This window comes from Ooceraea biroi, chromosome 7 (genome assembly GCF_003672135.1).
Source record: "Ooceraea biroi isolate clonal line C1 chromosome 7, Obir_v5.4, whole genome shotgun sequence".
In the NCBI taxonomy this organism is placed as follows: domain Eukaryota; kingdom Metazoa; phylum Arthropoda; class Insecta; order Hymenoptera; family Formicidae; genus Ooceraea; species Ooceraea biroi.
In genome coordinates, this window is record NC_039512.1 from 11,691,522 (window position 1) to 11,706,446 (window position 14,925).

General features: G+C 44.3%; 1 protein-coding gene across 1 annotated transcript in view; it reads right to left on the reverse strand.

The window, feature by feature from the left end:
• LOC105279927 (small conductance calcium-activated potassium channel protein) overlaps nt 1-14,925 on the reverse strand; it is a 77,389-nt gene that overhangs the window by 50,231 nt on the left and 12,233 nt on the right. The window contains exon 2 of the mRNA XM_011340055.3: nt 12,942-13,725. The gene's annotated coding sequence lies outside the window, so the exon portion shown is untranslated. The remainder of the gene's footprint in view (nt 1-12,941; nt 13,726-14,925) is intronic.

A 14,925-nucleotide genomic window follows, 5' to 3' on the forward strand; every position in this document is an offset into this window, starting at 1 on the left:
AATCAAACTTTATCCAACGTGCATTAAACTTTTAAGGCGGACAAGAAGAAGCTAGAACTTCACATGAAGAAATATCATAAAAATGAAGAATAAAATTCATTTGGTGTGAAGCTTCGCGTTAATTAACTGTATTAAGTTACGTCCATCCTCTCTAGGGAGGATTATAACCCTCCCAACATCTTAACTCTATTTCTTTATTAAGTTTTTGTTCTGAGAATGTGACTCTTCGAGGCGAGAACGCTTTGAGGCAAGAGCGACTCGTTTCAACATAGCAACTGTAGTTCTGATTTATCGGACGAGAATGTGGGCGGCCACGTAAAATCTTCCAACCGAGGCTCTCTCGGAAAGAGTAAACGAGTGAGAAAGAGAGGGAGAAAGAGCGAGAGAGAGAGATGCTCGAGACAGCTTTCGATCGATGAAAATTATTCCGTCTGGTAACCCAAACGACCACGCAAGTTAACGAGCGTCTCCACGCAATTTCGCGTCGCACACATCGAAGCACGCGATGATACTCGTCCCCTCAAAAAAATTACGCACTTCGTGCCTGTGAGTACTTCGAATGGAATTCCCGTGTAACAAAAGCGCACCCCTAATCACGTTAAGCTCTCCCAGAGCTACGCTGAGAAGCCGGGAGCGCAATGTCGGAATGGTTGTTTTTGCGTCTCGCGCTTCAGGCGAAGCTCTCAGACAGCATAAATAAGTACGAACTATAAAGATTTCAGCTGTTCGACACAAAGGCCAGAGTTGCCCTTTTTTCCGTTTAAACGCGGGAAAAGTATAAAGTTTATCCCTTCGTCTTCCGGTTTCCTACCACCGCTGATGAATTGATGGATCACTTCGGAGTAAACAAACTCTAATGAAAAAGGCAGGCTACGAGTGTTTTTATTCTGCTCTCAGAATATGCTGAATATGCTAAATATGCTGAATACGCTGAATATGTTCTTTAAGCTATGCCAGTAATGAATCTCATCCTCCATATTAAGCAAAAAAGTTCCAAATTAAATTATCAATGCAAAAGACTACACTGACACAAAATTAAGACAGGGAAAGAAAAAGAAACACCCTTAGCTAATCTTTCCGTGCTAATAACAAATCCCGACAAAATTTTTATACAACGCGTCGGTGTTTCATATCAATTTCAATATCGAAAAAACCACCCTCTAATTATATTTTCATCGCAGGTTGCCGCAACGCGCCGCGGTAATCCTGATTGCCGCTATTTTTCTTCCGGTCCGTTCTCATTTCGCGACGGACGAGCGAAATCTGAGCGTGCATCGCGCCACGTGACACCCCGTCAGCATCTATCTCGTATGCGCCGTCCGATTCCACCCTATATGTGTATATATGTCGGGCACACTGTGCTTTGCCGATGCACCCCGCATACGGAGTACGTTGCACGGGGCGCATGCACGCATCTGCCGCCAGTGTATGGGGTTGCACGTACGCGAATCTACGTGCCGCCTATCGATCCCCCGCTATATTTTCCGGACGCGCGGTATCTTCCGCGCGAGAATACATTTTCAAACCGATGGGGTGTTGGAGTGTGTCTCGCGCCGGGTGCCACGTATGCATCCTTCCTCTTTTCACCCCGTTTGCACCCTCTACGAGGATTTTCCTCTCTCTCTCTTTCTCTCTCTTTGTTTTTCTCCATATGTCTTTTTCTCTTCCCCGGCGGCAGCAGATAAAAGTGTAATTAAAAGGCATTTAGGTGACAACTGGATTTTTCCGGGGCATTAATATCGTTGTAACAGGCAATCCTGCAGGCAAATTAATTACGGGCCATAAATTAAAAGTAAAAGCACTGCGGATTCCGCGAAACTGCCAGCTTATTCCGCTCTCTCGCAATGGTGAAACATCAAAAAGTATAACAAGCTTTTTGGGAATATTAACATCGTTCGAAAGCAATTGCAGTCTGTGAATTAAAGATTATCTCGTGGCTTCTTGTAATTTATTCCTGTGTCCGGTGCCGTGCGAAAAGCGACGATTTAAATTTCCCCATGCATTAATGCAACGGCGAAGCTTGCGTTTCAATTAGTCACGGTTTGCAAATTAAAAGCTGCAGGAGAGGTTTCCGACAGCAGCAGGAGGAAATCTCTTGCATTTCTCCGTCGTTGAAAGCGTCATAAAGTGACAACCGTGCGAGTCTCCAGGTTATCATTATGGAATCAGGGAAAAGAAATCTCGCGTCGAAATTAATTACTCTCAGCGAATTAAAAAAGGATAACGCTCGCGGATGCTGCAAGGCTGTAAACCCCCGTGGCTCGATTGCATTTCGTCGCCTCGCGACAGTAGAACATCAGTTAACTGTGATCTCGGAGTAATCAACGCGATGATAGTTGCTGGAATGCACCGGGAGCGGGGAGAATTTCGCGCGGCATGACCCCGTGACCTTTCTCATGAGCCGGTGGAGTTAAGGGAGGAGGACTGTATTATTGGGGGGCAGGAGGGAGAGCAAGAGGAGGAAGAGAAGGAAGAGAAGAAGAGAGAGGAAGAGAGAGAACGGACAGAAAGGGGAATACGCAGACCAGGATGGTAGTCATGGAGACCGCCCCGAGAGACTTCCTTAATTCAAAGCTTGATTGGCTCGGGCAATCTTAAACTTGTATATGCTCGATATAGAGTCCTCTCTTTCTCACCCTCGCGGCTCGCGGTTGCTCATAACCGCTACAAAGAAGCGAGCACCGCCGACAACTACTCCGCGCGCGCCGTCTTTCACTCTCGCGCGCGTCATCTCTCACCCTCACGCGCGCGCCGGCGGACAGTAACGCAAGAACGTCATTCGACGTCGCTTCCGCGTCGTACATGTCGACCCCATCGGCGTGGATCGATTCTTCGGGCTGCGATATCCCGCCCGGAAAGCGCCTTGATTAAAAATTGACAGTCCGCGGTTGATTATCACGACGACTCGCATCGTATCGTGCATCGCGAGCGTGTATTCGTTTCGAATTTACGTCAAGCAGAAATCCGAGGCAGATTAAATCATAGGGTATCAAATGAATGAGTAATGATTGTTAATGTTAACAGCTGGATTAACGATACTCATTCAATTTTTACGGTATAATTGTAATTTACTGCTGATAACTTTCGCCGCTTGGCAACCCTCGTTTATCTCGATTTTGCTTTTCATATTCACGTGCCCTTTTCTTATCTTCCCCTCTGTTATCATATTATACTTAAAAATTTATAGGCAATGTTACTCTTTGTCACCGTGCCGAAAGTGAGTGTTCGCGCAGTCTGAATTCCTTTACACGCAATTGAATTTATTCAAATATTAATCTTCCTCGCAAACTTTCTATCCTTCTCTCTCCCCTTTCACTTCTCCGCTTGCAGACGTTTTATTAGAGTCAACTTGCTTCTCGCAATGCCGCAATCTTTTCGGCGACTTGCAGTCTTCTCTCGCGCGTGAAAAGCGATAAAACTGTCGGCGTCCGCGGAGAAATGGATACACAGAAAAAGGAAAAGGGCGAAAGAGGGTGAATAAGAGTGGGAGATTGGACGGATATAATCTTCGTCATGTATCTGTCGGGCGTTCGATACTCGTATTCGGGTTTCACACTTGATTCGCCACACTGCTAGATCTGGGACTGGCAAGAAAGCGTTGTTGCACAAAACCAGAAAGAAAGTCAAGTGGCAAGACAAGTCAAGCGTGCCCGATGCGCGTATTTGCGGTTCAGTGGCAGTACACGTGTTCGTACTTCGGATTAGGACCGAATTCCTGAGATCTCTCGAGTCGTACATGAATTCTAAGAGAATTCCAAAAGCAGCAACTTTCGGCGATAGATTCTGAATTAATTTCAAATGAAGTTTGTGTCCTGGGAGAGATGTCGGAGGAAATCGTTAACCAAAATTTATGTTTCTCCATGCTATGTTTTCGTAATAAAGCCTCCAATTAAAATTCTAATTAAAGTAAATTCCCCCCTAAAGTTTACTCCGTCCCCGGCTTAGTTGAGAAATGATGAATAACTTTCTCATCTCATTTGGATTTGTAAAAATTTAATTTGCAGAAGATCCTTCCTTTTTGATCGCTTATAATTCGAGAATAATTAGCTCCATGATATTTTCGTTATGAAAGAATCAATCACAGATTGAACGAAACGTTATTAAAAAGACATTTGAGAATAAAACGTAATGTATAAAATACATTAAAAAATAAAAAATATAAAAATATAAAAATATAAAATATAAAAATATAAAATATAAAAAATATAAAAAGGAAATGTAGAAAATATAAAATATGTACGATATAAGAAATGCATAATAAATGTAACAAATATACAAATATAACGAGTATAAGAGACGCTTTTAATTATTTCCGATATAAAAATTGGAAGCCGTTTGGAAAACTTCGCAAACGATCCGCCTCAACGATTATTTAGAGAAACGCAACACACTCAAATTTCTCAGTCAATAAACAAAAGCATTTCGAGAGGCGAGTCAGTAAAGTTAATAAAATCCGCAATCAAGGTTTTCAATAGAGCGCTACGTACTTCGATATCGGCCGCCGCGATCGCTCGCCTTTTAATTTCCACGGCCGTAAGTGCCACCCTGCACCCTTCGATGCCATACCGCACGCTACCCTATGCTATCCTGGCGATAACTCGCGACGATAAACGACCATCATTAGCTGTGCTATCGTGCATCGGCGCATCGAAGGGGGTGACACGATGCAGCGCCAAGTCGAACGGGGGTGCGTCGCGTCGGAACTCAGCGTGAACAACAATAATCAGGATGCAACAATAATCGCGGCAGCTTTCCGCCGCGCAGCGTTTCCGCTTCGCTCCAGTTTTCGGCGATTATCTCGGTTCTCCCCCCTCCCCTTCCCCTCGTTCCCCTTTACCATCCACCTCCTCCAACCTTCTCCCCCACGTTCGCGAACATAATCTCTCTAATGGAACCGCGTGATAATGTTCCAGGAGCGAGATTAGTGCGCCTCGCGGGGTGCTGCTCTTCCTCTGCTCCCCTCCTCCTCCTTCTGGTTCCCCCGTGGCAGAGTGTATAACTGGTGGGTAATAATAATGCAGCAGATGTCGTGCGGACATAACGTTATCTCGGCGCACCTCGTCGTGCGAGGCTTGCGCTCGTTTTACGTGACATCAAATCGATAAAATCAAATCGTCGACGTCCACCTTCCCTGCCGTCCTCGGCCCCTCGCGCCCGGTCAACCCGTCCGCCGTCCGATCTACCGTTCCACCGTAATACCATAGGAATCCTTTTTTTCTTCGCGATTTCGCGGGCTTCAAGCTGTCCCGCGCGGCTGTATTTTCCAGCAAAATAACCGAGGCTCGTTCGATTCCTTGTCAACGCGTGCCGCATCAATATTTGCGAAATCAAATCAAAACCGTGTTTCTGTTTTTGTATCTCGCTTTGCCGAGAAATTCGAGTGTTATTATTGACGAACGGCCGGGAACACTGCCAATGGAGCGGCGCTATATTAATGTTTGCTTCAATCCCCCATCGGCGTCATCCTTTCTAATAAAATGCCCATTATCCGCGCTGCTTTTCCTTTTTCCTCGATTTTCCTTTCGTCGCCTTAGCATCAAGTCGCGGAGTCTCGTTTTTTCGTAATAACACGATGGCTTGCGAGATCAATTCCGTAAACAGAGCTGGCGTCTGATTGCAGAGAGATGCACCGAAGATAAAAAGCTCGGAGAGTGGAATTTTACAAGGCAGGAATCTTGATTATATGAGCAAATCGAAATTATACTTTTCCCGAAAGCATATTTATTGATACGAGGTCCGATCGTTGGAGGCATAAAACACAAAATGCGGAATATCGGGACGAGATTCGCGTTAATTGATTCTCCGATTCGAATCGTCAGAATTAATCCGGGAACTTCGACGAGAAATTTCTCCAGCGCTTCGCAACTTTGTTAATCGAACGAGGACACGTATCGAAAAAATTGTTTGAATTATCACGCATTTCGTGTTTCGGAAATTCCGAGGAAATGAGGAACTGTTCGGCATGGAGTTTTAATAAAGATAATGTGATGAGCTGCGCTTGTTAATTCCGCCTTGCGCCGCTCGAAAATTTCGCTGGCAGCAACTCTCGAACTGACGGCACGAAATTGCATGTATCGCTCTACAAAATTAATCGCGGAGCCTTTTAATCATTAACATTTTTTTTCGTGTATTAAAAAGTTTAACTACAAAAATTTATTATGTTATCGCACAGATTTTACTTTTACATACATTTCTGCTTTATTTCATTCTAATGCCTACTTTAGCAGTCGCGTTAACGAGGAAAATTATAAACAGTTCTCTTGAAATATGTATATGCTTTATTGTAGATTATTTTAATTAATATTACTACATGCGCACTTAAACGGATTTCATTAGTTGAAAAAAAGTCTACTTTAAAGCCGCTGTTGAAGCAAACTTTTAATTAATTGTACGCGCAGTCCAGCGATGCAGCAAAAATCCTACAAAAATAGTGAAGAATATCGTGCGCAATATATCGCGATACATCACGTTCTTCGCATTCCACGTACGAAATAATCCCGGATCGAAATAAGGAACTTTACGATCGCGCGATGAGCGGTCCGGATAATAACGGGGGATCGGGAGCTTCGAGCGACTTATCCAGCGCGCGTTTCGCTTAACGAACTTTACAAGGAGTGCCAGTATTCTCTCCCCGAGATTACCGACATTACGTGGACGACTCGGCGCGATATAAAGTACGTGCTCCGGCAAGCCTTTCCTCACGCGCCAGTCATTTCCCGACCTGGCCACGGAGGATTACGCGAAGGATACTCGAGGAAGATGTAAAGACAGCGGCCGCAATTTCCAACCGACAGCCACCCCTTCCCTCCCCTTTCCCTACAGCCACCCCCTCGTCCAGTCCCGCCCCTGTAATCTCACGGTGATATTTTCCGAGTTATTCCGCTCACGCGCGTCGCCAACATCGCTTCGTTGTTTCCATTCGTCGGATTATCCTCCATCTTGGATTGGATTGCGCCCGTCTCTTTTGGATTATTATTATCTCCGCGGTCTCGGGGGGGCTCGGGATGCTCCGTTGACTACAGAATCTCTCCCGGCAAAAAGCTCGAACAAAATCGAAAGCGAGGCTTTCGGGAAATAATTATTATGCGATGTCGTAATAGTCCCCCGGAGGATCCGCAGCATCGGGACCACTCCCGGAATCATCGAGACGTTGAAATTTTATTCTCTCGACCGCTCGAATTTAAAGACTCGACCAACTCGGACCCTTCATTCTTAGATCCTCGGATTTTCCATGTCCGAGGATTTCCGGGCAGCTTAAGATTTTCAGACTCATCACTTCCGGAATTCCAGTTCTCCGAGCAGGTTGCGATATCCAGTTGCCGCGACCGACCCGGTTGAGGATTAAAGGAAAAATATTCGGGCACTCGGCTCGACTCGAATGAGAAAAGCAGGGAAAACGGAGGCAATTTTCAGCTCCGGGATCTGCCGGCTATTGCTTCCCGGTTTCGGTGTGGCGTTTGCCTTTGTTACCGCCGTTCCTCCGCGTTTTCACGTCGATCTCACGAATAGGTGAAACTGGGGGTGAGCGACGGTGAAATAGTTTCAGCGCCGTGCAGCGGCAAACGCAAACGGTGGCGCAAAAGCAAAACTACAAAGGGAGGATTCGCATGTCGCGTCGCGTAAAAGTCCGTCGAATTGACGCATGATGGTTTTTGATGGTAATTTCGGAAATTCGGAGCCAAACTGTCGCGGGGCGGTCCGGAACGCGCGACCTTGAGCTTTCACGCGCGTGCAGCGTTCCAGAGAAGTCGTTCGGTTTTAAAGGCATGATACAATTTCCATGGCTCTTTTGTATTTGAAATACCCCGTCGCCGACACGCACGAGTCCTCTGCTCATGTTTCACACGGACAGCGCTTCGATTACGATTCTCAAGCGATTGGCAGTAGCATAAGAATAAAGAAATAAAGCAGCAGTCGAATATAAATGTCCCTTTACACGATATCGAGCTATCAGCGAAAGAGCATTCTCGACGGCGAGCTCGCGTCGCCCATTGGCGAGCGCACGTAATGCCGGCGATCAATCGTCCGTAGGTTGTATTGTTAAATTTTTAATCTCGTTTATCCCGAGTCAAGGGCAAACACAAGAGGGAGAAAGACGGTGCGCTAGCAAAACGAAGAGGCAGAACGACAGAAATTCCACGGATGTCTACAGCCGTGTGAGTCACGGCGAGAGTCTCGATTTTTCTTTCAATAAACAAAAAGATCGCCGCTCGAACCCATGGGAAATAATCGCGAATCTCGCGAGGATTAATCTCCCGATATTATTTTTCCTGGTGGTACCAAGTCTCTTCCTGGCTTCAACGAGGTCTCTCGAAATGTCAGATCGATTTATTAATTTCGAAAACATGAATCTCGCGAAATTGATATTTTATCTTCGGGATTGTTTTTCTTCCAAACGATTACGTTTGGATAACGGAAGCTACGCGAAATTACGACACGGAAGAAATTTCGCGTTGCTGCAGGCTAAGGAACTACGCATCGGAATATTCGATAAAATAGGATAATTCGATGAAAAACCGACCGAGCGGAAGGAGGAATGCGGCATTGATCGCGGACTCTCCCGAAGGGGAAATGAAACCCCGGGTGGAGTAATAGTAAGAAAGTGGCGAGACGGTCTCTTAATTACGTTTACCCGGAGCGGGTGGTAGCTCGAGCGGCCACTTTTAATAGAGAACTCGCGCGGTAATTTACTCGCCGGATAGTCGCATCCGTCAACCGGATCTCCGCCTCGCGATCTCGCGATGTGCTCGCGAGCTTTTTGGAGCATCGCCATTACCGAGGAATTTAATCAACTCGCGATGGACGAACGGCTCTCTTACGGGAATACGTAATTTCCCTTCTATATCAATTGCCCCGCACGCCGAATCCGCTCGCTTTCGAACTCCCATCGGCGCCGTGACGTCCTCAATATTCGCCGCCCTACGGGCGCCCTAACATTCCCGGATTCGCATTCATGGGGCATTTTCGGCTTGGATGTCCGGATGTTAATCTGCGTCACGATTCAGAACTGCGATTCTGACAATCCGATGCGTATTCGTGCTTGATATGCGTGGAAAGATTTCGCGCAAGATTGAGAAAGCAGTTGCGGAGTATATTGCGTATGTTAATCTTTTACAATTCGCAATTCTTATGTGACAGATCGAGTAATAATAATTATAGAAATAAATGAGATTAAAAATAAAACAAATAATTAACCAACTGACACTATTTGGCGTTTTTTAATAACAAAATAACGCCAATTACTCTTAATTAATATAATCGGTCATAATAATAACAATTTATTCAGCGATGTACCTCGAAGGCACACTTGGAACGTACAAGATTAATTAATAAAAGTTAACTTAACTTTAACTTTCAGATTTTCAATTAAAAGTTCAATAAGACACATGTGACACGTTCAGTGCATTTTAAGTAACAATTAAGTCACGACTTGTTTTGCATCAAGCCTTCCGAGCGCGGTAAAAGCGTCGGCTCAGCTGTCATGGCAGACATTGAAGAGAATTTCATCTTGAGATCTCGCCGCAGTCTCTCGGAAAAATAAATATAAATTCCAAGATCTTCCGGTTTTCCGAGGAAGAGAAAGAGAGAGAGAGAGAGAGAGAGAAAGAGAACTGCGCGTAAGGTTGCTCCTCGAAACTGCATTATTGCTGTCACCTCGCTCTTTGCCGCGTTTTCTTAATATTTCTTTCTTTGTATTACGTAAGCCAAGCCATATTCTATGCGTTTTTCGTTCGATAAAATTATCATTGTTATTGTTATTGTCAAATTTCAGGTTCTATGCCTTCAATATTTTTGTACTTCTGTAACTTCACACCTTTTTTATACAGTTGGCTAAAATGAAATAAAAAGAATTAGTTGCAAGTGAATTTTCTTCACGACTGACATAAACTTATATCACAGTTTACTCAAACTTTTCCTATTGACCTTAATAATATCGGGAACTCGGGGCAGCAGAGAGAATTCGTAGTTTAAGATTACTCTATTTCTAGATATAAACTTTGGCGAATATACATATTTTATCTACTTTCTGCGCAATCTTGAAAAAGTATGGAAAGACACAATTATTCTTAAGCTCGGAGAAAACGATAAAAAGTATGTTATCGGAATATTAAAGAAGAATAGCACAAATCTGTGCGATTTAAGTCGTTTATTATTAATAATGTTTTTATCAACACTATTAACATAATTAACAGTTTATACGGAAGCATTTGCTATCTTTTTTCTAGGCCAATTTTTAACAAAATCAATTTTTATAATCTCGGTCCTCTGGCAAAAGCAATTATCATTAATTTTTCTCATGCTTTCATCGTAGTAAAGCCGATTTCTGCAATCCTTGCCTGCCCCCCTAACAAAACCAATATCTATGAATTTTTCTCGCTCCTGATAAACGAGGACCAATTAATCGGCAATGTATTAATTTTCTTTGCACATCCAACGAGAAAATTTCGATGTCGGCGGTGAGCAAAAAGTGTCCAACAAGCGCGGATGATAAAGATTTGATTTGAAAGGAGGGTAGAGGGAGACGAGGAGGTGTCCATTATCTCACGATTACGTGGAAAACTCACTCGGGGATTCTGATAATCGCAAGGTCAAGCACGCCGAAATGATAAAGCGATGTACTTCGGGCAAAAAGAATTCCGAAATCGTGTCGTTTACCGACTATCCAACGCGGAATTATTTCGCGGGATTTTCGCTGGTGATCCTGGAAAAAATGTCAGTAATTTTCCTAATCCACCTTATTCGGTTAATTGTTTCCGCTCAACTTGATTATTACAGCGAGTGCCATGAAATGGCCTCTTTCGCAAAGTAATTTCCATGTTATATCCTGGCAATTATTTATTAATTAAAAATTAATTTATTTTATTGATCTCTTGGAATAATTTCTATTCCTCGTGTTGCGTAGTCGGCGATATTAACAGGAAATAACGTAACTATGTTCTAGACAAAAATTATTCACCACCATTTCTTGTTTCAACAAAATTATTAAAAAAAATAAAACAACTACTTATTTTCTAGAGAAAAGTTATCACAAGTAAAATGTTAAAAAATTATAATTTTGTCACATTTTTCAATCATCATTGTCGAAAAGAAATTGCAACGTTTTCGACTACTTATTCTTCTTACTATTAAAATTTAATTTAAAACATTTGTAATAATTACGCTCAAACTATAACATTAAACCCGACCAGAAGCGAATATCAAACGTTAACATTATATGTGAAACATGCAATTTTTACGTCAAAACCAAATTTGAAATGCAGACGTGAAACGCTACACAAAGATGTCACGGTTGTTTCACGAAACTTTTCTCGAGATGACATTACTTTTCGTTGATATTCCTCGCGTTGAAAATCCAGAGGCGTGTAGAGAAGCCCTTCGCGCAACTTCTCCTGGAGGAGAAACGTCGAGGATAATTTTACTGGCAAACTTCAGCCAACTATCGCGACCCTTCCGTCAATAAATGTAATATTGTTTCCTCGACCCCGTTCACACCTACTCTCCGCCTCTTTCTCTCTTTTTTTCTTTCTCTCCTCCCTTCGCTCTCCTTCTCGCTCTCCTTCTCGCCATCCATCCCCGATGCAGCCGGCGAAGCGAAATGATAAAGTGTCCCAATTGTCTGATTCGTACGGTATATGAAAGTCAGCCCCTCATCGTCTTCCTTTGCCGACAGCAACTTCCGGCGTTGAGGGGTATCGGACGTGCTCGGGGTGAAAATTCCAGTCGCTGCCTGCGACGCCCCGATCAACGTGAATTAATGGCAATTCCGTCGAAATACGCGTGACCGCCCTCTCGGTTTCCTCGGAATTTCTCTCTCTCTTTCCTTTTCTCTTTCTCCTTCACCCTTTGGTCACGATTTGCGGACCGCCATTGGAAGACCACCGTTAATTATATCCTGTATCGTTTCATACGGTAACTTCACGCGCGTCCTTCGGGACACCCTCGCGAACCGCTCAATGAGTCGCACGTAGACGCAGCCACCCCTAACGGATATGAAGCGCACGGAGCGAGGAACGTGGAGAAAATTTCAACGAAAGCGCGAAGGACAACGTGTAGTGGGTCTTGGAAAATAGGGGACGGAGAAAGGGAGGGCAAATGGACTCCTCAGTAATTGATCTAATGCACTGTTGAGTTACGATCTGATAATCTCTTCGGGAGGGCTAAATTTTCGACCACTCAATTGAGCGTGACAATCACGTTCATCACACGCAAATTGTAATCCATTTAGGTGTTATAATCGAGTTTAATGTCGCTTAGCGATGTAATAAGCGGCCGTTCTAAAAAGCCTGGCTGTCCCTCTGATGATAGGTTCTTGCGACAGCTTGAGAGGTCGATTTTTCCTTCGTGAAAATCTTTAAAGTGCTAAGAGGATATCGAGCTTGTCTATCCCTTGCGGTACAATAACGCGATAAGTAAACGTAAGAATTATTTTATGAGTAAAAAGCGTAAGCAGTTTTTGCATAATAATTTATAAAGGTAATGAAATTAGAATCTAATTTTATAAGAAACTCTGAAAAATTGTGTATAAATGTGTAAATACATTTTATATTGAGATATTCAGATTATTTTCATAAGACATAATTTTATCATTTGTATTAAAGTTTCATCAGATATTTATATGTACATATAATTTAATAAATAATTATTATATAGATATAAGGTTTGTGTTTCGTTAGAATTTTCTCATTGAAATTCCATTAATAAACCCCTTAATAGCATCTCGAAATCTACGTCTAGAATTATTCCCTCGTCTAAAAATTAGGAAATCAATGTACCTAAATCGAAACATGCAGATTCCACAATCAGAAACCAATATTTAAAAAAAATACGAAAGGTCCACATTGGTCTATCGGTTTTCCCCTCGACTAACGGCGCAGGCAAAACTCGCTTGCCGCAGGAAAATTCGTGCCATCTCTCTCTTTCTCTCGTGCAACTTTACCAACCTGTTTAGTGACATTTACGTATAATTGTCCTCTGGCCCTCAAGTGAGATCCGCCGTTTCCGGAGTGTCGCTGGCACTTATCACGCGTAACTCCGATTGTTCATCACCGAATAGAAGCACTTGATCGAACTCGATCCGCCGCGTCGCGGCGCGGGATCGTCCCGCGGGCTCTGTCCAGCCGCTCATCTCGGAGTTTTCGTGGCTTCGTGAGCGCCGGAGTGGTTTTACGAGTTTGTAATGCGTGATCACACGTGGGCGATCGCGATCCGTGCGCTCGACGATCGCATGCGAGCTGCTCGCATAACGCTTGTCACACCTCGCACTCGTCCGCACGCGTGTTCGATACACGGGGAAACGTCCCCGGGACTGTCTGGGCAATGAGTTTCCCGATGAATTAATGACGGGGACCGTTCGCCGTCGCGACGGGGCGCGTCGCCCCTCGACAAGCGAGCACTCGATGACCGATAGCACCGTATCGATTCGACGTCCTTGCCGCAGCAACATTGCGACGATATCGCAGCAACATCGTGCGTCCCCGTGATGATCCTCTTACGGGCTGCTCGCGACTGCGCTTCCTTCCGCTCGCCGGCCGATTGCTACCATCCTCGCATTCCTCCTCCTCCATCACGACGTCGGCTAACACGGCCGGCCTTTCCCATGAAAGCAACTCCCGAGATCGGACCCGTGTCGAGGAGGCATTGTCCCCGTGCCGGCGAGGAAGTTGAAGCCGAGGTACGCGAGTCTGCTCGCGAGTCGCGTCCCGAGTAAATGGTAGTGTTGTAGGTCTAAAGGAATTGTGTTGTTCAGTCGACGATTCGAGTGCGATGGATTCGTCGCGAAACGAAACCTTGCCGAGAGTGCGATGTGCGTCGGGTTGGCACGCGAGCCTTGTCGATTCAAGATGCTGACAGAGCTTCGAAGGGATCGAGAGATCGGGATGCTCGACGTTCAGGTTCTCAAAATTGGATCGATTGGATTCTAATGCCTGAAAATTCCAAGATGCACGCGAGGAACGCGCAGCGATAATGCGAGTTTCGGCAGTTTGAAAGGTGCGTGCTGAATACTCGATTATCGGTACGGATGTTATCGGTTTTAATTAAATTATCTGACGCTTCCGACATCCGGGCGATCGGAAATTGTCCATTCATCGTGCCCCGCGATTCGGGGCGTAAAAAATCGCTTTATAACAACCCGACGTAAATCGCAATCGAACGTTATCTCGATAAATACGACTTGTAAACGCAGTCACGCTCCATTTCGCGAACAATAGTCTCATACGTATCCAACGACGGTGGCGTTTACGTCGCGAATGCGCTGGCGTTTTATCCTCCATAGCAGATAAAAAAATCCCTATCGCATTTCACAGATATACGCTTCGCTCCCGATATGCAATAAAAAAAAGCGAGATTTATCCTGTTTTTGATCGTTACCTGCGCGGGAGTCTCGAAAACCGAAGCATTTTTAACTGCTCGCACATGCACTTCTACCCTCCACGGTGCGAGTTGCCCCTCAAGAATTTCATTACAACGAGTAAACGATCAATTTTCGATGTAATAATCGGATATTCACGCATCGCGATCGTGTTCGACGAATTTTTAATCAAGCAAATACCTCCGCCGGCCACGTGACCGCGTCGCCTCCCTCTCCACCTTTTTGCTCCTTCATCATTGTTAAATTAATCTGCGTATCGGAAAATTACCCGGGAACGTGACCCGGACATTATTTGAATAAAATTATTCCGCTAGATTAGCCCTTATTTTCGCGTAATTACGCGTTACTCCGATGTGGACAATCGGACGAATTATTTTCAACTTATTCTCGTATTCGCGATATTTGCTAATGATCTTTCGTACCCGATTTCATTGAGTTTCTCGCCGAGCAAAAATTATTGATTCCAAAAAACATTCAGCTCTGTCTCTCAATTATATAAAAGTAATCAACTTGTACTGAATCACAATAGTCTCCCTTTTTTGCGGAGAACGAAT